This window comes from Tribolium castaneum, chromosome 3, assembly GCF_031307605.1.
Source record: "Tribolium castaneum strain GA2 chromosome 3, icTriCast1.1, whole genome shotgun sequence".
Lineage (NCBI taxonomy): Eukaryota > Metazoa > Arthropoda > Insecta > Coleoptera > Tenebrionidae > Tribolium > Tribolium castaneum.
In genome coordinates this window covers 14,590,581-14,605,810 of record NC_087396.1, presented here as the reverse complement: position 1 = coordinate 14,605,810, position 15,230 = coordinate 14,590,581, and the positions used below count along the sequence as shown (strand labels likewise).

At 31.7% G+C, this 15,230-nt stretch overlaps 1 protein-coding gene across 1 annotated transcript in view; it reads left to right on the top strand.

The window, feature by feature from the left end:
- Positions 1 to 4,144: 4,144 nt before the first annotated feature.
- Positions 4,145 to 15,230, top strand: part of LOC664460 (hemicentin-2) — a 229,093-nt gene continuing 218,007 nt past the window's right edge. The window contains exon 1 of the mRNA XM_064355823.1: positions 4,145 to 4,165. The gene's annotated coding sequence lies outside the window, so the exon portion shown is untranslated. The remainder of the gene's footprint in view (positions 4,166 to 15,230) is intronic.

Genomic DNA, 15,230 nt, shown 5'->3' with positions numbered 1-15,230 from the left:
ATTGCTTTGATTTTGCTCGCTTCCACTAATAAATTGTCTCATTTTAAATTTACATTCAACTTTACCATAAAATTGCCGCGATAAAAGCAAAATAAAACCAAAGTTTCGACCAAGAAATGTAAGCAAGGAGTAAAAACACCAAGTGCAATAATATTAAGTTAAATACCAACTTCTGTGTTGTTTTTCTCCACCGAAAGACGTATTTCTAGAAAACAAGCCGTACATAAGTTTTAAATTGGAGTATTTTTTGTTAAAGGGGCTTAATTAAAGGCAATCAGAGCTCAAAAAGCAACAAAATCGGTGGGTAATTTCCAATTCAAATAGGCAAAAGTTGGAAGCAATTCGCTTTTTTGCCAAAACATACAACACGCGAGCAAGACAGCAACATCCGTCTCGATTTCTCGTTTTCTCTAACTCCGTTGGGCTTTTTTAAAGTTATTTCTAGTTTACACATTTCGCACGACCATTTCGGCGCAGCGTCCGGATAATGATCTTCAAACAAGATTTAAGCACGCAAAGATGAGCGCCGATGTTCTTTCCGCGCTCGTTTCAGCCTTCTCGAGTTGGTACGCAACTGATTAACTTTATTATTTTTATCGGAATTCTTGGTACTTCATTCCCGCTAGATTTCATTGAAACGGTGGCAGACGGTTCGAACAAATAACATCGATTTGCAATAGCGCGAATTAGGGAGAACCGCCCAAGGGAGAATTAAAAATTGATGCTAAACATCGTGAATAATGCGAAGGACGGGGAGGTTCTCGCTGATATCCGCCCGACGATAAGTGTATTAAATAAATTTCAATATGAATTATTTGATGGTCGGTTTGCGAAGAGTTTAAGTGGTTTAACAGGCGCGGTCACATTCTGTAAATATTTGAGCGCTTTACCTCACCGCAGCGCCACTACCGCTTCTATTAGTTCAGAATTTTTATTTAGTTTTTCGGGGAGGAACGAAAAAGATAAGAGTTATGGTATTGGATTTAATAGTTTATGAGCCTTGGAAACGACTAGCTACGGCTCCTTTACAAAATTTGCCCCAAAATACGAATATTTTAGACTCTATGCCACATAATTTCAGAAGCAAGCATCAAACTTTACAACCTAATTTGTTAACTTATCGCGAACAACCCGTCGGGACTGGTGGATTTTAAAGTTTGTTCTATTTGCAATTGCGAAAAAAATAAAAATTTTTTTTTTAGAAAAAAGCTTTTATTTAAAATATGTACTAAAAAGTAAAAAATATTTTTTTTGTATCAGAGGAAAATATTTTTGCTTACAAATTAGGGATTTAAAATTTATAAAAGCTTTGGGAACAGTACTCAATTTAAGAAAGTCATTCTGTAATGCCGTGTTGTTATGACTTAATTTGTAAGCAAAAGTATTCTCCTTTGATAGAAAAACATGTTTTACTTTTTAGTGCATCTTTTAAATAAAAGTTTTTTTCTGAAATAACATTTGTTTTTAATGTTTTTATTTATTGCTTTTTTATTTTTACTTATTCTAAGCGTCTTTTTCTCTGAGATTTATTTTCGCCGTATTACACCATTATTTTACTGATTTGTGCAAACTTGTTTAGTGGTATGTGATAGAAAACAGCTGTTATTAGCATTAAAAGGACATCCTAACCTCTGTTCTGTGTCTATACTCTCATCCAAGATAAATGAATTTAAAAAAATAGCGACATTTGTTTGTAACGAAACGTAATGAAAATGATTAGGTATTAATATATTTCCCAATGACCAACATATTGTTAATGTTGGTATAAGTTACACATCGAAAACCCAATTGTAAACACAATCTAATACTTTAAAACCCCATTTAACCCCTTTAGGGGGTATTTAACTACGTAGGATTGCATTGTCACGCAGATTACGTAAGTATGCAAAATTTCAATTCATTGGGACAACGGGAACCGTTTCAAATTGGGCTCCAAAAAACATGAAACAGACAGACAGACAACAAAGCAAGTTAAATAAAAGCTTTTACAAAGTGCATAATCTCTACTATTCAACAGTTTAATTATTCACTTTTGCTGCATAAATCGATATACTGTTGGTTGCTGTTCCTTACTTTAATTCGATCTTCGATCCCATATGCAATCCTGCCTGCAAACAAGCCCTTTGTCTTAGGCTGCTTGTCAAGCGACCGCAAGCGTGTGTGCATTATGAGGCCGGGTACACAGGGATGATTTGAACACAGATCAATTAGTCGAAGCTGCCACGAAAACATTTGTTCAGCCAGAACCGTACATTAGATAATAACAACAGCGCCCTCATTAATTTTAATTAGTGGTTTCCTCGCGATCATCACCTATCTACCACTATTAATAACAGTAATGGGGGCGAAAGCAAGGAAAAGAACCGACCTTGTACCATCATAATCAATCTTCAATTAAAAAGTGAGTCGCTGGCATAGAGAAAACAGTTATTGCGAAATTAGAGAGAATGCTGGGGGAATTACTGATCATAAAATACATGTTTGTGTAATAAAAAAGGGAGAGTTGTTCGATTGCTGGTGATTGAGCGAAACATAAATAAAGTTGGTGTCGTGTTCATGTTTGCTGGTTTTATTTCTGAAGTGATTGTTTCTTTTACGTTGCTTTACTAATGTTCAGGCGTGACACGTGTTTATGCTAGGGAAACTGATTCGAGCTCCACTTCGATATTGTTTATTAAATATTAAGTTAATAGGAGTGGATTCAATTCTTGCCCCGATTGAAAGTTTTAACATTTTATTCCCCGATAAAAAATTCAAAGATTGTGTTTCAAACAAAACTCGTTTAAGCATCAGTTGTTAAAACAAATAAAATAAATGGAACATGGAACGAAATGAACATTATTTATGATACGATAATGAGTACCTGTCCTGTAATACAACGTTACTCTAATTTATACCCACGTAACAAAAATTCGCAGTTAATTACTGTTTAAAAACCTCGTATTTCCCTTTGCCTGTCAGCGACAGTGTTGAAATATTATTTCCTTCCCTTTGTTACAAGTTACTAATGTTTTTCAAATTCCCTGATTCATCCGCCAAAACAGCACTGTTTGTGCGACTTGCAGCACAATTTCACTCAAGAAAATTAGTCTCTCTGGTGGGAGTATGTTGCAACGTTAAATTATGTTTGTTTTCTAAATTTAAAACAAACAAGTATTAAGTGCCTAACATTGATGATATGCAGATACACGCATTTAAATGCATCGAGGCAGAAGAGCAAACAAGTCTACTCTTCCACCCCTAAATCACTTATTTACAACAACAATCCGGATTCAAAGGAGCCGATTTGGTTTCTACTAAGGAAAAATTGCACAAAATTGGAGCAAATGTTGTTAGATCTTGAAAAATCTGTGATGTCGGTGTATTAGGCGAAACGACGCCGTTTGAGAGGCTTTGTGTAAAATTAGGCGCTCGTTTGTCGGACCTGTGCGCCCAATTACACGGATATATGAGACACTCGCCCAGATAATTAAATACACAACTTCTACATGCACTCGGTTTCTTTTATTTCGTTGCTCTTTTAGCGTTATGGCCCAATAAAGATCAAAAATCAAAGCAATTTTTAATATCATTGGTTCAAACATTAGGTTTAAGTTAATTATTATACAGGGTGAAATTGAATTCACTACACATATTACAAGGTGTAACTCCTTCAAGTTGAAGGACTAAAAAGCTGTTATGGAAAATTCTCATTTTAATGTTAATAATGAATTAAAAGTGAAATTTAGTCAAAATTCTACGGCACGCCACTGGGATAAAAATGTGGAAGTAAAAAAGCTGACTCGACAAAAAATTCTTGCAAAAAACATTGAAATTCTGCTCTACTTTATCGCCGCTTACTAATAGATAAGGTCAGTGTGTCGGTGCACCTTTGCAGGGTTGTGTTGGTACCGTGCTTGTGCCGGAAAAATGGTACAATTTTACAAATTCTGTTAACATCTCCGTATATTTTCTTAATTCGCGTACGTTTCACGGTACCTTTGGCCTTCAAATGCATAAGAAGATGACAAGAACTCTACCAGATACTAGATAAAAATAATGCGAACTTTGTTACGCAAGATTTATCCCGATGTGTAACTTAGTGCGAGTGTTTGCTGCAAAAATGTGGTCAAATGCCGAATTTCCCGAATTTCGCAATAGTCACGACACCTTTTTTTAATGTAAGGTAGGTCAAATGTTACTCGAAATTTGTTTTCGTTTTTTGTGGGTACTGATATGTCTTCATACCTGTGCTGATAGTTGCGTAGGCCATAGGCGTCGTAATAGTGGGATCTCAGAAGGGGGTTTGCCCCACGTTTAAAGACAACTAAGATGGGAAAAATTAGACATGTTATTACTGTGCTCACGATTAATATGTATAGCTAGTGAATTCAATTTCACCCTGTATTAGTGAAGATAGAAAAATTATTTTAATCCGAGGTTGAGAAAATAACTGGTAGAGAACTTGTATCAAAACAACGATTGTTACGCAACGTTTTGTCTATTATAACACAGACATTATCAGGCACTTATTAACAATACATTTGTATAAAATTATTGAGAGAATATTTTCTAATCGCTTGGTAAAGTTTTTGGGATGTACAAATTTGATCTCTTCTAGTCAGCATGGTTTTAGAAAATGTAAATCTACAATAACTGGTTAAAAGCAACAGTTTCTGCGTTATATGTTTCATTAAATCATAAACAACAAACAGTTGGGCTTTTTTATGATTTGACAAAAGTTTTTGACTCTGTGAATCACGGTATTTTGTTACAAAAGCTGCAAGAAAAAAGGCAAGTTGTTGCTCTGAATGGTCGTATGTCCGAACCAGCGTTTGTTGAATTGGGTGTGCCACAGGGATGGGTTTTGGGTCACATTCTTTTTTTATTTTTATAAATGATTTATCACTTTTGATAGTTACAAATCCAAGACCAAATAAATTAAATATTTATACACAAATGCAATAGTAACTAATATGAACCATGAAGACTTGGTGGAGAAAACCTATAAGGTTAAATTTTTGCTTAAAAACGTGACGCCTGATTACAGTGTTTTAATTATACTATGTGTAAAGTCAATAAAAAATGTAAACGAAATTAATTTTCTTGGGATAACTTTCAATTAAGTTAACGTGGAAAAGTTATACAGAGTTAGGCAAAAGTATGGAACCAAGCGTTTTGTGCCTAAGCTATGTATCTCACAAAAAAACTAATTATTTTTTTCAACTTTCTTCAAAATTCCTTTAGGTTTACGAGTTACTGATTTTTTTTTAAAGGCACCTTACCACGGCGATTTTTTTGGTAAAAGATTATGCTCTAAAAATAACTTCTATTTTAATAAAATCAATTTTAACTCAGTGTTTCTTTTCAAATAAATTATTAAAATTGCTTCCCAAACTTATTACGAAGATTTTTCGAATTTGTGCCAGGCGACTATTAATGATTGTGATTTTTATAGTCACGCTAGTGAGAAATTTGAAAACTTAATGTGGCAACCTTGACTATTAATTTTATTTGACAAAATTTTATACTCAATTGTCATTCACTTCCGACCTACGAACGCTGACTTGGCCGTCGGGTGAAACAGCTCCATATAACAAGCTAGCAGGGAGGCCAATAACGGCAATAACCCAAGATTGCCAATAGATTTTTTTGCCTCAATCATTAAAACTCACTCGGTATTTGCGAAAAATTTGACGAATCAAATTTTTGGATTAAAAGCATCTATGGATTAAAAGCATCTAAGCACTTCGGACAAGTTCCTTCGTAAAACCTTCGTAATAAGCTCGGCACGTAACTTTAATAATTTATTAAAAAAAAACATTGGTTTAAAATTAATTTTATTAAAGCAAAAATTAATTTTAGAGCATAATCTTAAACCAAAAAAATTGCTGTACCCTACTACAGCCATGTAGAATTTTTTTTTTAATAACTCTTGAAATATGATCACATTTGTAGTTGATCATCTACTCAAACTGATTAGTTATTTCGTAAGGTACATACATAGTTTAGGCACAAAACGCTTGGTTCCATACTTTTGCCCAACGCTGTATAAATTAGTTGTGTAATAAGCAAAGTAGGATTTGTTTTTTAATAAGAAATTTAGTGTTTGAAATTCAGTTAAAATTCTACGATACGCCACTGGGATAAAATTATTATTATTATTATTATTATTATTGTTATTGTTATTATTATTATTAGTAGTAAGAGGGCCCCTATAGGACACACCCTGATTTTCAAGGGTAATTGTGAAAAAAGTAATAATATTAAGCAAATTACCCCGATTTTCAAGGGTAATCAGAAAAGCACAAAAATCATAAAAACACCCCGATTTTCCAGGTAGTTAAAAAAATAAAAAAATAACCCGATTTTCAAGGTAGTTAAAAAAATAAAAAATATTATGAGCTTTCATGGGATTTCAGTGACGGATGCCCATCCGTCACTGAATTTAAGACGATATAAGGACATCACAAGTTTTTAATCAATTTCATCAGCATTCAACAGATTTTTAATGATATCCTTTGATTTTTTAGTTAATCGATTAGCTTTCCCCTTTTTTAATCCGTCGCCTCGTAAATGTTCATTCCACGATTTTTCTTTCATTTTGTTTAGAATAGGATTTATAATTTCTTCTTTATAAGTAGAAAAGGGCGGTGATTTTACGTATGTAGACGCTATATTTTTAAGCCCTGAAGTTACACCTTGAATGATATCTTCTTTATTATTTTTCCAAAAAGGTTTTAATATATTGCGATATAAAAAACCCAATGCTGGTATAGCAAATTTTTTTATAGATTGAAAAATATTTCCACCTCTAATATCTCTGTGATATTTAAGACCAAACCCATATTGTTTAGGAAATAATTGTTTTCTATGAACAACAAGTACCATTTATTCTACAGGAAAGAATAGCAATGACAATTACTGAATATCTAGAACAAAATTTAAACACTCTCCATTAAAATTTATCAATTGATTTAGCTGATTTGTAACAGAAATGCGAATATTAAATATATAATCCGTACGATTAATTGGTAAATATTTCGGATGCGTCGGTTCAATATTAATTAAAGATCTAGGTGAAATATTTGGGGTAAAAGCGTATATAACATCACTTTTGAGATTATTTTGATAACTAGATGAAACTAGGGAGCAGTGAATCAAGATTTGATCAATATCTTTGGTGATGTTACCAATTTTTGTTGCATAGTTTATTCCTTCTTTATATATTTTTTTATCAAATCCTAAAAGCTCATGTATCTTACCGTGGGAAAAGTCAATTTCATAGTCTTTGTCGCGTATAATTAGCATAAAACGATTAGTTGCATAATTTACATCAAAATTAAACGGGGGTGTTTCAAACGTTCCAAAATATTCTTGGATATAATTATTTAATTCATTTTCATCGTACAAACCGTTTGGTAACTTTAATATTTTCCACTCCGATTCATTTCTATCGACTCTGGACACGCCTTGCCTGTCTTTCTTGATTTCGTTATTTTTGAGTTCGGTCTGCGGAGCCTTTTTACCAGACTTGTATTCGCTTCGCTCATGAGGGCTTCGCCTAAATTTTATTTCGTTATTTTTATACTCTTCGGTAATGTTATCCCAACTATACCAGAGACTTGCTGTCTTTAAAGCAATTTCACCTTTTAATCCAGATAAATTAATAGGGTTTTCAGAATAACTTATTTCAAAATCATTTTCTTTAGATCTAATGTGTATTAGGCTCATTTATTCAGTTTAAAAAAGCCTGGCAAAAGTTCCCGAGGGAATTCCGGAGGCGAAACCGAAGTGGACTAGTGCTCCGCATGCAGCGTAGAGAATATCTTTTTGTGATCTGATTTTTTTATGAGTTTCAGGTTTAACAATTTATCAAGTATTTCTACGCATTCATTATATACCTCGATTGAATCATTTCCCGCATTTTTTGACGCAATTAATAGATCAAGACGTTCTACCATTTCATTCGGATCTGAAAAAATCAGGCATGGCCTGCTGAAGACCGAAGGTCGAATCTGGCCGCTTCCTGTTTGCTTCTCATAGAAGGGAATTTTTCGAATATCTTCTAAAACACTTTTATATTTTTTCAACTGTGAATACACATATTGTAAATTATCAATTTTTTCTTGTTCTTGTGATTTCTTTGCGTTTGTAAGGTGCGCATTTAATGATTTCAATTTAGTTGATATTTCGGGTATCGTCGTATCAATTTTTGCATTTCGACTTCTAATGTCTAACGATAATAAATGTGAAGGTTTTTCAAATTTAAATTGTTTTTCAATAATATCAAAATTTAAATCTTTATTAGGATCTAAACTTATGGAGGAAGGTGATTTTGGTAATGGTAATAAATGATCCGATTCGTTTACATCATCGCCTCCGGAATCTTTCGATTCGGCCTGGGGAACCTTTTCCTCAATTGCTAAAACATTTTTTGGATTCGCTTCGCTCATAAGAATTTGTTGTGTAAATTCAGTAATATTATCAAGTTTGTCAGTTATAGGTTTTTGTAGTTTTTTAATTTCTTCCTTCGTTAAATGTTCTTTAAATTGTTTTAAATGAATCCTATTTTTAATTATTTCACGATTTTTTAAAATAGCGTCAATTATTTCACTTTTACTATTAGCGTTAGTCATTTATATAAAGTGAAAAGAAGATTCATCATGAAGGCATAGCCGAATATGAGCGCTAGCGAAAATAAGTGCAAAACATTCCCCGTTTTCATTCCGACTACAATCCGATCTATTCTTACAGCATCTCCTCTTTCACGACAGCTTATACCGTTTATAGGTATGTGTCTATCGAGGAGAATCATCGGCACGACCATCAGTCCTGAATCAACAGGACAGGTCATTGTTGTTCGATATTACTGTAAGTCATGAATAGATGGAAGAGTCCCAAAACCGAGAAATATTTTGAGAATATTTGGCAGCACTCAGTTGCTCGTCAATCTTCGTGGGTCCTCAATCTCTATGGCCACTCGAGATCTCACCAGTTCAGATTTAAGAACAACTGCATTCTCAATTAAAAAAGCGGCGATGGGAATCGAACTCAAAACCTTTTATTATCTGTCTAACTCTTTACTATCTGAGCTATTTATGTCGTGTCCATTATAATGTCTAATCAGCTACAATAATACATCAAACTGCGCAATATTACGAAATTTAAAAAAAAGTTGGATCCGCGGGGGTTCGAACCCGGGACCCCTTGGAGTGAAAGCAAACATCTTACCAACACGCCCATAATGGCTCTTCTGCAGTTGTTTTCGAATTAAAGATCTTATACTGTTTGGGTGCGGAGCACAAGTCAAAGACGGTTCACAAGGGAATCAATTTGCCCGCTATCGCGGTTATTTGTGTTACATAAATGACTGGCAAGGCCAGTCCAGTGTCGAAGACGACGATGAATACGTCTTTGCCTATTCATTTTATTAAAACCGATGAAAAAGAACATTACAACATTAATAAATTAGCTCCAAAATGGCCTTTTATATTAATAATTATAGGACGAAGCGGTTCTGGTAAAACAAATACTGTTGTCAATCTATTAAAATATTTATTTTTTGATACTTTTTATTTGTATGCAAAGGATTTAGAAGAACCTTATTATCAGTTATTACAAAATGTGTTTGATGATGAAAAAATTATTCGACCTGAAGAACCGATAATTGAATCACACTTTTCATCAGATATAGAAGACATAGTCCATGTAGACGAACTGGATAGAGATAAACAAAACTTGATTGTTGTTGATGATTTTGTAACTGAAAAAGATCAAAAAAAATTGATAGATTTAGCTATACGTGGAAGAAAAATGAATGCTTCGATGATCTATATAACGCAGGATTGGTATAGAGTACCAAAATCAATTCGTTTACAATGTAATTATCTTTCAATATTTCCATCATGTGATGGTAATGATATAAGTTTGATATTTAGAGAAAAAGGATTGGATAAGAAAGTCAAGGAATACTATGAAAATAACATTAATAATTTTGATTGCTTAACTATTGATTTCAAAAATCCTGAAATAAAATATAGAAAGAATTTTACACCAATAAATGACTGGCAGGACCAGTCCAAAGGCGATGACATCGTCTTTGACTAGTGCTTCGCATGCTGAATACGTTCTTAGAAAAAATAGACAAAAAGGTGGAAAATCAACAAGAGGACCACCTGGTATAGGGTTTAATTTAACAGAAAATGGCGATTATGATATCACAGGACACAAATTAGTTAATGTAAAACAACCAGAAAATCCTGGCGATGCTGTTAATTTACAATATTTAGCGTCAGCAAACGATAATATGATCAAAAAAGATGATTCAGAAACCGTTTTAAAAATGGTTAAACCTGAACTCAGTAACATGATCAAAAAAGATGATTCAGAAAGCGTTTTAAAAATTGTTAAGCCGGAACTCAGTAATATGATCAGAAAAGATGATTCAGAGAGTATTTTAAAAATCGTTAAACCTGAACTCAGTAATATGATCAAAAAAGATGATTCAGAAAGCGATTTAAAAATTGTTAAGCCGGAAGTCAGTAATATGATTAGAAAAGATGATTCTCAAAGTATTTTAAAAATCGTTAAACCTGAACTCAGTAATATGATCAAAAAAGATGATTCAGAAAGCGTTTTAAAAATTGTTAAGCCGGAACTCAGTAATATGATTAGAAAAGATGATTCAGAAAGTATTTTAAAAATTGTTAAACCTGAACTGAATAATATGATCAAAAAAGAAAAACGATATATTGATATTGGTAATAGAAGATTAGTTAAAACTGCTGATGCAATTGATAAGTATGATGTTGTCAATAAAAAACAACTAGATATTTACGGAGAAAGGTTAATCAATTTGGAAACTGAATTCATGAAAAAAATTCATTATTCTTTTTTACAATTTGTAGGAAAAATTAGTTTTATTAAAGAAGTTCATGGACTAAAGGTTGTTACTTTGCTTGACTTTTCTTTTGATGGTGAACTATTTCTTAGAATACCAATGAATGTGGAAGTTATAAAATTCTACTCAACGGCTAATTTGAAAGATTTGGATATTAGTAGTAATAAAGGAACAATAGATCTTTCAAAACCCTTTATTGTTAGAGAATCTGATCTTCTATCTTTTAGAATAAAAAAAGAAAAGGTAAACACTGAAGAACATCTTGGTCGTTTCAATGATAAAAAACCTTATCTATTAAGTACTCCAATTTTTTTTTATATGTTAGTTAAGTTTTCGGTATAAAATTATGAAGATTTTTTTAATATATAAATGAGTGACTTAAAAAACAAACTAAACAGTTGTGGATATTCTTTAGAATATAAAAAACTTGTTGACTTGGAAATTAATACACCCTATTCAGTGACAAATTTCGAAAATGTTAATACACAATATGGAAGTAAATTAGGTGTTATTTTGAATAATAAGATTAAAGTAATTTTACCAGATAGATTTAAAAATATGTCCGTCAATTTTTATTATCCAGATTCGTTAAATATGATTTATAAAGGTAAGAAGGAAATTACAAATAATAGATCAATTCATGAGATTGTGTTTGTTGATTCCGACGCAGGCGATGCGAAACACTAGTCCGCTTTCTTTAAATCTAAATTATCAATTGTTAATAGTATTCATTGTTTTTTAAAACCCCGTTCTGACAAAATTATGGTAACTAAATGGATTATTGCAAAAAATGTAAAAAACAAACTAAAAGTATTGGTGAACCAAAGTTTGTAAAAAGGAGAAGAATATCTACTTGCAGAATTTGTCAATCAGAGAAAAATAATTTTTCTAAATCACCAGAAGATATTTTAATTTTTGAACTATTTAAATCCGCTAGGAAAAAATATCCAACACGTCGCTTTCAACACAAAGGTATTGACGATACTTGGCAAATAGATATTTATGTTTTTTATAGACCAAAAGGAAAAGCAGAAGATCCAAGCTATTCTTTAAGAACAGGTTCACGAGGGAATCAAAAGATTCCGGAGCCGAATGATTTTAATAAATTTAAAAAGATCAATAACGGTTTTATCTATATTCTAGTCGCTGAAGACACCTTTTCTAAATTTGTATGGGTAGAACCTTTAAAAACTAAATCAGGATTAGAAGTAGCTAACGCGTTTTTAAAAATCATACAACAAGCGATTAAAGATAAACACAATCCACCGAAAAATTTACATGCTGATAGAGGAAAAGAGTTTTATAATAAAGATATGAGAATCGTTTTAAATAAGTACAATATCAATCTTTATAGTACTGGAACAAAAAATAAAGCTTTCTTTGTTGAGAGGTTCAACCGTACTTTAGGAAATAAATTCAAGCCAATATTGTATGACAGTTCGCCGAAGGCTCACGAGTTGGCTCCGCCAAGGAGTTTTAATTGGCTTTCCTCACTACCAAAAATTATAAAATCTTATAACAATTCTTATCACTCTACGATTAAAATGAAGCCAAAAAATGTTAATAAAGGAAATGAAAGACAGTTATTAGAAACCGTATATATGATTACATTAACAAATAAAAAACCAAAATTTGAAGTTGGTGATAGAATTAGATTGTCTAATATGGTTGATATTTTTCGTAACAAATTAAAAACAAACTGGACTGAAGAAATATTCACAGTTGTAGAAAAACGCGTATATAATGTTTGGATTTATTTTGTTTCTGATCTTAACGGCGAAAAAATTAAAGAGGGGATATACGAAGAAGAAATGCAATTAACATTATTATAAGAATTATTGAAATAATATCTTTCTAATAAATGGATAAAAAAGTTTGTAAGAACTGCAATATTCTAAAAGATTTGGAGAATTTTTATCAAAATAAAAAAAGCAAAGATGGTTATTCAACTTTTTGTAACATATGTTGGAATAAACGTTATAGAGGTAAAAAAATATTATGTAACTGCGGTAAATTAGTAGGAGCGCAATACTATCCAAAACATCTCTTGCTAACATATTATAATCATTGAATATGATGTTTAAGAAGGCTGAAAAATGTTTTGCAAAAAAATTTTTCTTATAAATGGAGCTCTCGAAAGATGAGCTTCGTAAAATGACACTTGAGGAAATTATAAAACTTACTAAAGGTGATTTAAAAAAAGTGGGTGACATAATTGAACAAATTAGTGAAGGCAATTCGTCATCGAGTTCGACGAAGTCTCACGATGAATCAAAGATTCAGAGTTCAGATAAGAGTTCACCTTTGACACATGAGTCGTCCTCGATGGATAAATATTTTTTAACACCACAATCAAATAATGAGATTGTGCTAAATAAACTAAGTTTAAAAAAAATAAAAACCATCGCAAAAAAGATGGGGTTAAAAAACTATTCGCAATATAACTCAAAGACTAAATTAGATCTTATAAAATTAATTCTAAAAGAAGAGCTCAATGCTGGCGATTGGTTTAATAAATTAAATAGACTCAATATTAAAAAATTAAAATCAATTGCTGAAAAATTAGACCTAAAGATAAAGCAAAATAGTAAAAAAACAGATCTAGTGAATCAAATTTCAGATAATGCTCTCATGAGCGAAGCGAATTTAAATACTGTTCTCAACGAAATCGGATCACCAAAATTAGAGGAAATTTTAGAGGAAACCATGTCAAAAAACGAATCGACTCAGAATACTTCTTTGACTATAAAAGAATTAAGAAAAATTGCTAAAGAAAAGAATATCAAAGGTTACTCTAAAATGAAGAAGGCAGAATTATTACAAAAAATTAACGACCAACCGTTCGCTTTTGAAGATAGTTATTTTACAGAGTTTTCAAAAAAATCTAAAATTAAAATAATAGAAACAAATGCTGAATACACCAAAAGATGGAGGAAACATAAAGTTTACTATAAAGTTATATTATTGAAAGCCGAAGATGAAGAATCATCCGAGCCTGATCTTTCAGGCTTAATTATGAAAAAAATTACTGTCATTAGAGAGGGATTAAATGAAATGATTAAAATAGTAAAAGAGAAAACAAATTTCAAAGAAGGAGATTTATTAAATATAGTAGTTAATCACAATGATCTTAGGTCCCCTATTTCCACAGGGTTATCAAGAACTTCTGATATTGATAATTTATTAAACAAAATTCAGAGTATCTTAACTTCAAATCAAGATTTAGATATATACGGTTGTACATTTCATGCCGAAGTTGTTAATATGCCTAGAGGTGCTACTAATGCGAAAAGATTGATAAATATAGCAGAAGACTCGCGAACAAAGAGAAGTATAATACAAATAAAAAACAAAGATAATTTATGTTGTCCAAGAGCTGTTATTGTTGGACTAACTTATCAAACAAATATAATACTCGGTAAAGAATTTAACGACAATGATATAACATATATTAGAAAAGGAAGAAATTTACAAACTACTTTAGCTCAAGAACTATGTAATCAACTTGGAGAATATAATAGAAATTATTTTACATTAGATGATATTGCGAATATAGAAAGATTATTAAATATTCAAATAAAAATCGTAGCAGCCGAATGTTTTAATCAAGTAATTTATTCTGGAGAAGAGAAAGATGTAAAAGTATATTTATATAAAAATGGAAATCATTTCGATACAATCAATAGTATGACAGGTTTCTACGGTCAGTCTTATTATTGTAAAAAATGTGATAAACCATATCAAATCAAAGACGACCATAAATGCAAAAAAGTAAAGAAAACGTGCCTAATATGTTTTACCAAACACGAAGAAGACTCTAAACAAAGAATATATTGTGAAAACTGCAATAGATACTGTTTTAATCAAGAATGTTTAGAAAATCATTCAGAAGTTTGTGAAAGATTTTACAAATGCTTAAATTGTAATAAAATACTCAAAAGAGGTGATAAAATGGTTGACGAAGGTAAAAAAATGATTGAACAAGGAAATAAAATGATTGAAGAAGGAGATAATAACAAGGGTAGAGAAATGATTGAAAAAGGTAACAAACTCATAGAAGAGGGAGGTAAAGAACATAAATGTGGATGGGAAAAATGTCGAAATTGTTATAAAGAAGTTGAAATATTAAAACATAAATGTTATATGCAATGGATACGACAAAAAGGCGGAATATGTGAGACAATAATGAAAGACGGTGATAATAAATATAAAGTAAAAGGTTGCCAAAATTGTGATAGAAAAGGTTGTACTGTAACATGCGAAGCGTCCACGAAATGGGCTTTTCCTGATATAAAAGAAACATTATTACTTAAAGACTTGGAAAAGGGTTCTGGATATTCCATAACAG